Here is a 10,255-nt window from a genome sequence, read left to right as displayed (position 1 = left end):
GACTTGTTATACCTGGTCCCTCACAATAGCTTGATTCTCCCTAATATACAGGCAGGAAATCGGAGGCGAACTTGTTCCTCCTCCAAGGCCCTTATCTTCATAAGTAGCAGCAGCAACTTCTTGGTTGCTAAGCTGAAAATCTGATCTGGGCTTCATTGCTGGTTCCTCCAGTGTCCTATTTAACTCTATAAACATGTTTTGATATATTTTTCTGCTTTATCTTTTCTTTCAATATTTGATTTTTAAAAGTCAAATAAATTGGTTTCCAGTCACAATAGAGAAGTAAGAGTACATGGAATCTTTTCATTCCAGCCCAGATACATTAAAATGATAGCTTAGGGCCTCCCTGGTGGCGCAGTGGTTGAGAGTCCGCCTGCCGATGCAGGGGATACGGGTTCGTGCCCCGGTCTGGGAGGATCCCATATGCCGCGGAGCGGCTGGGCCCGTGAGCCATGGCCGCTGGGCCTGCGCATCCGGAGCCTGTGCTCCGCAACGGGGGAGGCCACAACAGTGAGAGGCCCGCATACCGCAAAAAAAAAAAAATGATAGCTTATATAGTCTCAAATTTAAAAACCTATACTCAAAATTTTTTAAAAAGTTATTGTGGGGCTTCCCTGGTGGCGCAGTGGTTGAGAGTCCACCTGCCGATGCAGGGGACACAGGTTCGTGCCCCGGTCCGGGAAGATCCCACATGCCGTGGAGTGACTGGGCCCGTGAGCCATGGCCACTGAGTCTGCGCGTCCGGAGCCTGTGCTCCTTAACGGGAGAGGCCACAACAGTGAGAGGCCCACGTACCGCAAAAAAAAAAAAAAAAAGTCATTGTAGAACAGGAAGAGTCATCCAGAGTAATGAGCGAGGGATGAGGCCACAAGCTTACAAACTCATGCAGTAACCCAAACTCAGGAAAGATACTAACAAACCAAACAAATAGAAAAGTTTATTAGCCAAAGAAATAGAAATATAGCAATCCCCAAAGGATTTTTACTTATGTTAAAATCTTAAAAGAGATAAAGGATGGAGGCTGTAATCAAGAGCAAAGAATTATGAAAAACTACTAATAAAATAAAATAGCAGAGTAAAATAGCAGAGATAGCCCAAATTACATCAGTAATCACAATAAATGTAGCTAGATTAAATTCACATAATAGACTTCTAGATTGAATGAAACAAGCAAAATATTTGCATGTGACACACCAAAGTGGAATCATTCCATTGCTTTTGAGCTGAGTGTGTATATATGCGTGTGTATATTATATGTGTGTTTTGCAAGGGAGAGAGGGTAGGTTAATTCAGTCTATACGCTCTTTGCAGAAGATTCTGGTGGCACATAAAAGTTTTTGTTGGTCCAAGTAGCACAATTTTAACTTTTGCATACGTTCTTTTACAAGGCGTAATTCAATTAATTGAAATTTGTTTCATTGAAAGTTCATCTGAAATGTGCAAAATACTAATATAAAGCAGATCATAGTGGATATTCGAAAGGGTGGTGTCTATAAGCATGATTATAGACATATAGACTCCAAAATATCAGCTGGTTTATTCACTGCATGAGAAATAGGTCAACATTACCATTTTATTCTAAATAACAGCCATTAAAATCTTAGAGAAAATTTCACATATCACTGATTATTCATTTGACAATTTTAGCTAGAAGCTCTTCATTCTTTCCTGGGGCCTGTGTAAATCAATTGTAACAAACTGTGCAATTATCATTCTTGCAACTGACTGCTTGGGGCAGATTTAAATTCCATTTTGCAAGCGAGCCAAAAACTCTCCTTTGCTTCCTAAGCTCAAAAGCCAGAAAGCAGCTGAAAGATGGTCACTGCTTTGTTCTTGAAGGGGGCTAATTACAGAGTTGTCTGTCTGCCTAGAATGGGCTCTTGCAGCCAGTGTGTAAATAGGGACAATTAGAGCTCTTTTTTCAAGCAGACATTATTTCTAAATAAAGAAACAGAACTTCAGATTTTAATTACTCTCATAGGAATTGTAACATTAAACAGAACCTGACCATTTTTTCCCCCTGACAATTCAGTTCAATGTACATGACAATTCTGTCTCAAGAATGTTCTAATTTTAACATTTCTACAGATGGTTTGGTAGGAACGTGAAGTTTAGTCCTCCCTTCTTTCCTCACTAGATTTATTTTAATCCTACATCACAGTCAGTTTAAAATAATTTGCATAGTATTGAAATATGTATGTGTTTTGTTCCTGCACCTTCTTAGAATCATTATTTTTACATTTAAAACTATTCAACTAATCCATCATTTATTAAACCGTACACAGATTTTCCAAGCATTGCCCTTAATGCTTAGGAAACATTTTCTTGCTTAGTCCTCCTACCTACGTTAGGAGGGTTATTCTCAATTCATAGTTGAGGAAATTGAGGTGTGGTTACTTGACCAAGGTCACATAGCTAGTGAGTGGTGGAGCTGTGATTTAAATCTAGCTGACTTCCAGAGCCCTTTCCTGCCAGCAGAATTTAGAAAGCAGTACAAAACCGTCCCTCCTCCCATTAGGGAACTTGGCGAGGAAGACACGAGACATCAGGGGCCTTAGGAAACATGGTAGGAATTTTGGCTGTGTGTGTGTGTGAGTGTGTGTTTTTCTAGGGGAGGGAGCCCTGCAGTCTTGGAGTTTGGAAGGTTATGGGGATCTGGACTGGGAGGGGATAGTGGTGAGAGTGGTCTTGGCAGATTTTAGGTTATGGTCCAAGATCAAATGACTGACCTTTCTCCTAGATCTGCTAGGCTTGTGGAAAGATGACTGCTTTGAGATGCTCCTTCTTTTTCTCATTTATTTTTATTCTGTATCAGTGTTCTGAACCTGATCCCATTGCTTTACCTCACTGACTTTCCCATCCTCTCTGTTCTGAGAGGATTTATTATCCACATGACACAAGTCAGTGGTTCATTATGTATTATTTTAGACTCTTTATTTTTTTTATTTTTTATTTTTTGTGGTACGCGGGCCTCTCACTGTTGTGGCCTCTCCCATTGCAGAGCACAGGCTCCGGACGCGCAGGCTCAGCGGCCATGGCTCACGGGCCCAGCCGCTCCGCAGCATGTGGCATCTTCCCGGACCGGGGCACGAACCCGTGTCCCCTACATCGGCAGGCGGACTCTCAACCACTGCGCCACCAGGGAAGCCCCTCTGTTTATTTTTTTTCAGTCATACACCTCGGCTCAGATGGAATCACCTGATCCCTCTCAATGACTCATTTGGTGGGAACAGCAAAACCAGGTGCTAGAATGTTCTCTAACCCACAAAACCCCTCTGTGGGAAAGAAAAATTATATCATTTTGTTATTGTTCATTAAAAAATAATCAGTGTTTCTCTGTTTCTTTTTTACATCCAGACCTAGAATTCTGTGTAACATATAGGCTTGAGATTTAAAAATTAACTGGGATACAAGGCGGGGTAGGCAGGTGCTAAAGAAAAAAAGAGGCAGGGGAGTCATTTTACAATTTAATTGTGATCTCAGTGTCTCTCCCTCTCTCTTTCACTTTTTCTTGGAAGGACAGTGTCACAGGTCAAGTTCTCCTGGAAAAAAGACTCTGAGATGGAGATCTGCATGCATCCTGTCTACCGGGGAGTGCTCTCAGGTCAACACCTGGAAGGGAAGGGAAGAGGCAGGACTGGGCAGAAGAAGGTGGGCTGTGATGCTATCACAACAGACACTTCAGCTGACCCTGCAGGGAGCTCTGAAGCCTGGGTGGCCCTTCAGAGGGGTCCCGAAATGAGGAACGAGGAATGAGCCTTTACACCCATGTATCAAGCAGTCATTGACTGCAGGCTGCCCCCAGAAATGAAGTGTATCCATTCAAACAAAGCCAGTTAGGAATGGGGGAAGTTCAAAACTCAGGTGAGAGTAAGATGCTGAACCTGCCAGCACTCCAGGCAGCTGAAGGAGTGAGTGCTTCAGTCCTGAAAGCTGGGGGTGCATCCATTATAGGAGGTTTGGGAGGGGGGGTTGTTTCTTAATTATGAAATATTTAAGATGTACAAATGGAGAATAATATAACAAATACCCACATACCCATAATCCAGTTTATGAAACAGAACATTACAAATTCAGCTGAATTATACCTAGCGTAGCTTTATACAATCCCATTTCCTTCCCTACCTGAAGAAGTAACCCCCATTCTAAGCCTGATGTTTCTCTTCTTCAGGTAAGGCAACCAATTGTCTTGGTGTGCCTGAAAATGGAGGGTTTCCAGGATATGGAACTTTCAGTGGTAGGACAAATTTCTAGGCAAACTGAGATGGTTGGTCACCTTAACAGGCATATTTTATACTTTTACTACATTTATATCAATTCACAAATAATATATTGTATTATATTCTATGTTTAAACTTTATGTAAAGAGGATCCTTATGCATTATTATTCTACACCTTGCTTTTTTAAAATATTCAATATAACATTTGTGAGATTGAGTCATGTGGATAATTATAGCTCAAGTTCATTCATGTCACAGCTCCAGAAGATTCCACCACCGGGATACAACCACAATTTATTTATCCATTCTGCTGCTGGTGAGACATTTTGGTTGTTTCTAGCTGTTTGTTTCAAACTGTGCTACCATTTAGCACTATTGTTTCTGTCTCCAAGCACATGTCTGAGAACTTTCCTGTGTAGGAGTAGAATTACTGGACTGTCTTATACACCCATCTTCACTTTTACTAGATAACTAGAAAACTGCCCACCAACATGATTGGACTAATTTTCCTCCCCATTAGCTGTGTTTGAGGGTGGCTATTTCTCCACATCTTTACCAAAGTTTGGTATTATCAGACTTTGAAAATAAGTCTTTGAAAATAAGACTTTGAAATCTAAGGGATATAAAATTCTGTGTTTTTTTTTTTTAACAAAATTCTGTTTGAGGGCTTCCCTGGTGGCGCAGTGGTTAAGAGTCCGCCTGCCGATGCAGAGGACGCTGGTTTGTGCCCCGGTCTGGGAAGATTCCACATGCCGCGGAGCGGCTGGGCCCATGAGCCATGGCCGCTGAGCCTGTGCGTCCGGAGCCTGTGCTCCGCAACGGGAGAGGCCACAGCGGCGAGAGGCCCACGTACCGCCAAAAAATAATAATTAATTAATTAATTAATTAATTAATTAAAAAAACATGTTTCCTCAAATGTCTGAAATCTCTTGTTTTTCTTTCAAGGTCCAGCTACTGCATTAGCTTCTTAGAGAAGCCTTCCCATGACACATGGAGAGTTTACCACTCATTCCCAATGAACACCTCCATACACTCATGACATTGTGTCTGCAGGTTTGCTTACCAGTTTGTCTTCCTGCTAAAGAGTGAGTTTTTTGACAGCACGATCTCTGTCAAACCGTGGGCATAAACAGTACTTCTATTAGGGTCGACTCATATCTATTTTATTCACCATTACCCAAAGCTGAGCACATATGTGCCAGTAATAAATCTTTGTTGAAATCATGGAAGATAGAAAGTACTTAATAAATGTTGAATGAATGCATGACTGAACAGGTTGCAAGTGTAAGGTCATGGCAGGGAAGCTGAACTAAATTTTACAACCACCTAGGGATTCATATTTTTTGACTCACTGCCTATTGATTAAAATTTGTAAAGCTAGCCGCCTTCAGGAACCCAGTTTATATAATATTTAGTGTCCCCTTTGTGACATGCCTAATGTTGTATGGCTCACAGCCAGACCTTTAGTTGGCGTATCTGTGCTGTTGAAGATGATGATGATATACTTATTATTAAATAACAAGTATCCTCAGTTTGTGATTAAACAAATGGCAGTATCAAGGGGCTTAATCACTAACTCAGTCTCATCCCATAACTAAAGATTCCCCACGCCACAATGAAGATCTCGCACGCGGCAGCGAAGATCCCATGTGCCACAACTAAGACCCAGCGCAGCCAAATAAATAAATAAATATTAAATTTAAAAAAAGATGTAAAATCTCCCAGTTTACTGCCCTCACCCAGAGACATTTTCCTTCTTAGCTGACATTTCTTTTTTTGTGCACATTCCATTCATTTGCAAGCGAGGTCAAGCCATTTAACTTCAAATAAAGCCAGCCAGAGCATATGACCTTGAGATTTAAAACCACAAAATGAGAACAAAGTGAACAATCATTTTGTGTACTTTCTGGATACCACAGATCTCTTTTCAGATCAAACGTCATTACATGGGGTGTTCTCCTGCAACTTCAAAAGGAAAGGGAAACATTAGAAGAGCCCAGCAAATTATTCATGTTGACATGCTCTAAAGCCTTGACTCAGTGCCCAGCTCATAGTAGGTCCTCACTTGACTGAATGAATGTTCATTGCTATTTGTTATTAAGCTCTTGTATATGGCTACTTCTGACATCACTGTATCTGTAAGATTCATTATGTTGTTGTGTGTAGCAGTAGCTATTGCTGTTGTACTACTCAATTTTAAGAATATACCACAATTAATCCACTTGTTAAAAAGCTATCTCTCCTCCACTGGATTTCTTTTGCACATCTGTCAAAAATTAATTGGGTGTATTTGTGTAGATCTATTTCTAAATTCTCTGCATTTGATCTACCATTACCACACTTTTTTTAAATTCATATTTTCCACAAATATTTATTGAGCATCTGTTAGGTGCTAAGTACTTTGTTAGATACTGCAAAGAGAGTGGAGACTCGTTTTCTTGTTTTTTTTTTGTTTGTTTTTCACTTTTTTTTTTTAGCTTCCATATATAAGAGAGATCAGATGGTACTTGTCTTTCTGTCTTATTTCACTTATCATAATGCCCTCAAGATCCATCCATGTTGTTGCAAATGGCAAAATTTCCATCTATTTTATGGCTGAATAATATTCCATAATTATAAATCATGTATTTATATGGCACTTCTTTATCCATTCGTCCATTGATGGGCACTTAGGTTGCTTCCATATATGGGCTATTATAAATAATGCTGCTATGAAAGTTGGGGTGCATATATCTTTTCAAGTTAGTACTTTCATTTTTTTCAGTTATATACCCAGAAATAGAATTGCTGGATCATATGGTAACTCTATTTTTAATTTTTTGAGGAACCTCCATACTGTTTTCCATAGTGGCTACACCAATTTACATTCCTACCAACCATGTACAAGGGTTCCCTTTTCTCCACATCATGGCCAAGACTTATTTCTTGTCTTTTTGATAATAGCCATTCTAACAGGTGTGAAGTGATATCTCATCTTGATCTTGATTTGCATTTCCCTGATGATTAGTGATGTTGAGCATCTTTTCATGTGTCTGTTGGTCATCTACATGTCTTCTTTCGAGAAACATCTATTCAGCTCTTCTGCCCGTTTTTTGCTATTGAGTTGTATGAGCGCTTCATATATTTTGGCTGTTAACCCCTTATCAAATACATGATTTGCAAATATTTTCTCCCATTCAATAGGTTGCCTTTTCATTTCGTTAATGGTTTCCTTTGCTGTGCAGTTTTTACTTTGATGTAGTCCCACTTGTTTATTTTTGTTTTTGTTGCTTTTGGTTTCCTAATTTCTATTACCAGTATCAAAGATGGCAACTATACAAAAATTAGGAAAAAAGCAACTCTTTATTATGTTTGTAATTTTTTTTTTTTTTTTTTTTTTTTTTTGCGGTACGCAGGCTTCTCACTGTTGTGGCCTCTCCCGTTGCGGAGCACAGGCTCCGGACGCGCAGGCTCAATGGCCATGGCTCATGGGCCTAGCCACTCCGCGGCATGTGGGATCTTCCCAGACCAGGGCACGAACCTGTGTCCCCTGCATCAGCAGGTGGACTCTCAACCACTGCGCCACCAGGGAAGCCCTATGTTTGTAATTTTTATTCTTGAGAATTATTTCACTTTGTATCTTGATTTTGTTTGAAGAAAGTCCAAGCATTTCCTTCCTCTCTCTGACACCGTTATAGCTATAACTAAATTACCTTAACTCTTTCTTTCCCTTTGATAACTTTCCTTTTGCTTCCTGAACCAAGGCCAAATTCTTGAGCCAGGCCTTTAGATTTTACATAGTATGGATCCTATTCCCTGCTGTTCCTCTGCAAGCACCTTACACTGTAGCCCAAAGGAACCCTCTGCTATTTCCATACATGTTCCAGACTTTGCTACCTTTGCTCACACAGATGCCTCTGGCTGGAATACTCTTTTGTGCTGGCTGCAGCCGGAGTGGCAGGATTCAGAACTTCAGCTATGGCTCAAGACACACTCCACCACTTACTGGTGTTTGACTTTGAGTGAGGTACTTGTGCTGGTGACTCACCTGTTTGCTCTCAGACCCACCTCTTCCCTTTCCCCTTCAGGCTGTGTTTCCTAGACTCCAGCGTCAGCCATTGGAAGGCAGCAGTGGGCCACTAGAGGACAGGAGAAGGGGGAAGCCAGAGTGTTTGTCCTCTTCTCAGTGCAGTGGGCAGCATCTCTGGCAGCAGCTCCCTCTCCTCCTTGGCTGTAGCTCCCGCCAGACTGGCCTGCTGTGGTTTCAGCTTCCTAAGGTGGAAAGAGAGGGAAGGAGTCCCGAGGATCTCTGCTGAGCCCCGCACCCTGCTATTCCTGAAGCAGTAAGACACATCAGCTGCAATTCTCATTTATGCAAGCCAAGATATTCTCTTTTAAAACTTAAGCCATTTTGGCTTGAGTTTTTCTACCATTAGCAACAAATAATCTTTATTAATTTAATCCCTCAATTAATTTACCTTCTCACTCATAAAGTAAGTGAAGAAAACTATTCTTAAATCACTATAAAGCAGGGTAGAAAATGCCATTTGCTGTAGGAGACAGAAGAGAGAGGGTGACTCCCATTGGGGCCTGTGGGGGGAATAGAGCCAAGGCATTTGGCCTTTATTCAGGTTGGAATGGAAGCCCAGGAAGGTTTTTGAGCAGTGGTGTGTCAGGATTCAAGTTGAGCTGTAGGCAGATTACTGTGGGCTCAGTGTGGGCCTGCAGGGCAACTGCACAACTCCAGGGGGAGCCACTGACCTAGAATACACAATGAATGATGCTCCTAGAGCTGTACAATGTGCAGCCTTGAGCCATGCAGAGAGGCTGAAAGCGTGGTCAAAGAGCTATTGGGAGGCTATTGTCTTCCAGGAGAGAGGTGAGAAGGCCGTGAACTTGGGAAGTACCACAGGGAGGGGGATGGATTTGAGACATATTCTAAAATTATTTGCAAGATTCAATGTGAGGAGAGGAAGGGATGTCAACAGAAATAGGGGAGTTGGGAGGAAGAGTAGATTTGGTGGAGATGGAAATTTTCTTTTTAGGTAAGAGGTTTTGAGGTAGTAATGGGAGAAGGCTGATGGCTACTGACAGTGGAAGTGGGACTCAGGGAAACTGGGCTGAAAATAAAGATCTGGAAATCATTCACACGGAACCGGAAGGAAGGGTGGGAGGGGGGAGGGAGGAAGGGAAGAAGAAAGGAAGGAAGAAGGAAAGAGAAAGAAAGAAAGAAAGGAAGGAAGGAAGGAAGAAGGAAGGGGAAAGAGAGAGAGAAGAGAAAGAGAAAGAGAGAAGAGAAAGAGAAAGAGAGAAAGAGAAGGGAAGGGAGAGAGGGAGGAAGGAAGGAAGAAAGAAAAAGGAAGGAAGGAAAGATGGAAGGAAGGAAGAGAAGGAGGGAAGTATTTTTTTGTTAGAAGAGGGCCAAGGAATAAATGGTCCTTAGGGAGTAGCTACATCAAAAGGGCAGAGAGGGAACACAAGTCAGAACACAGGAGTGAGGGATCAGAGAATCATGAGCAAAATCAGAATTGCGTCACGAGGACCAAGGGAGGAATTTCAAAAAGGAGGGGCTGGCCATTCCCATGCCCCTCCTCCCTGCCACAGTAATCCCTGAAGTGTTTGTCAAGATGGAGCTTCCATCAACCTGGGTCCCCAAGCAACTAAGATGAGCAGAGCCCTAGATGTCCCTGAGGGATATCTAGCATGACTGAGAAGTAAAACCTTTGTTTCTATAAGCCAGGAAGAGTGTTTTCTTTTTTGCAGCAAAGCCTAGCCCATCCTGACCAACATGTGGTGGCCACTTGGGGATGTGGGAGACAAAGAAGAGAGAAAGTGTGATTAGAGACTTGAGCATGTTTGTAGGATTAAGGGGGAAAGGCTGGGGAAAAGAGAGAAATTGGATGTAAGAGAAGGTAGAGCTGGTTAGCCTTGGCTCTGGAGGAGGCCAAGGGCTGTATTACTGCTGTGCACACCAGCATACCACAGATCAGACACACTGGATACACTGCCAACACACCTAACTAGGAGACACTTGTGACAGGCAATTTGTGACCAGC

This window comes from Mesoplodon mirus (assembly GCF_964341445.2).
Source record: "Mesoplodon mirus genome assembly, chromosome: 11".
Taxonomy (NCBI): Eukaryota; Metazoa; Chordata; class Mammalia; order Artiodactyla; family Ziphiidae; genus Mesoplodon; species Mesoplodon mirus.
This window is presented reverse-complemented; position numbering follows the sequence as displayed.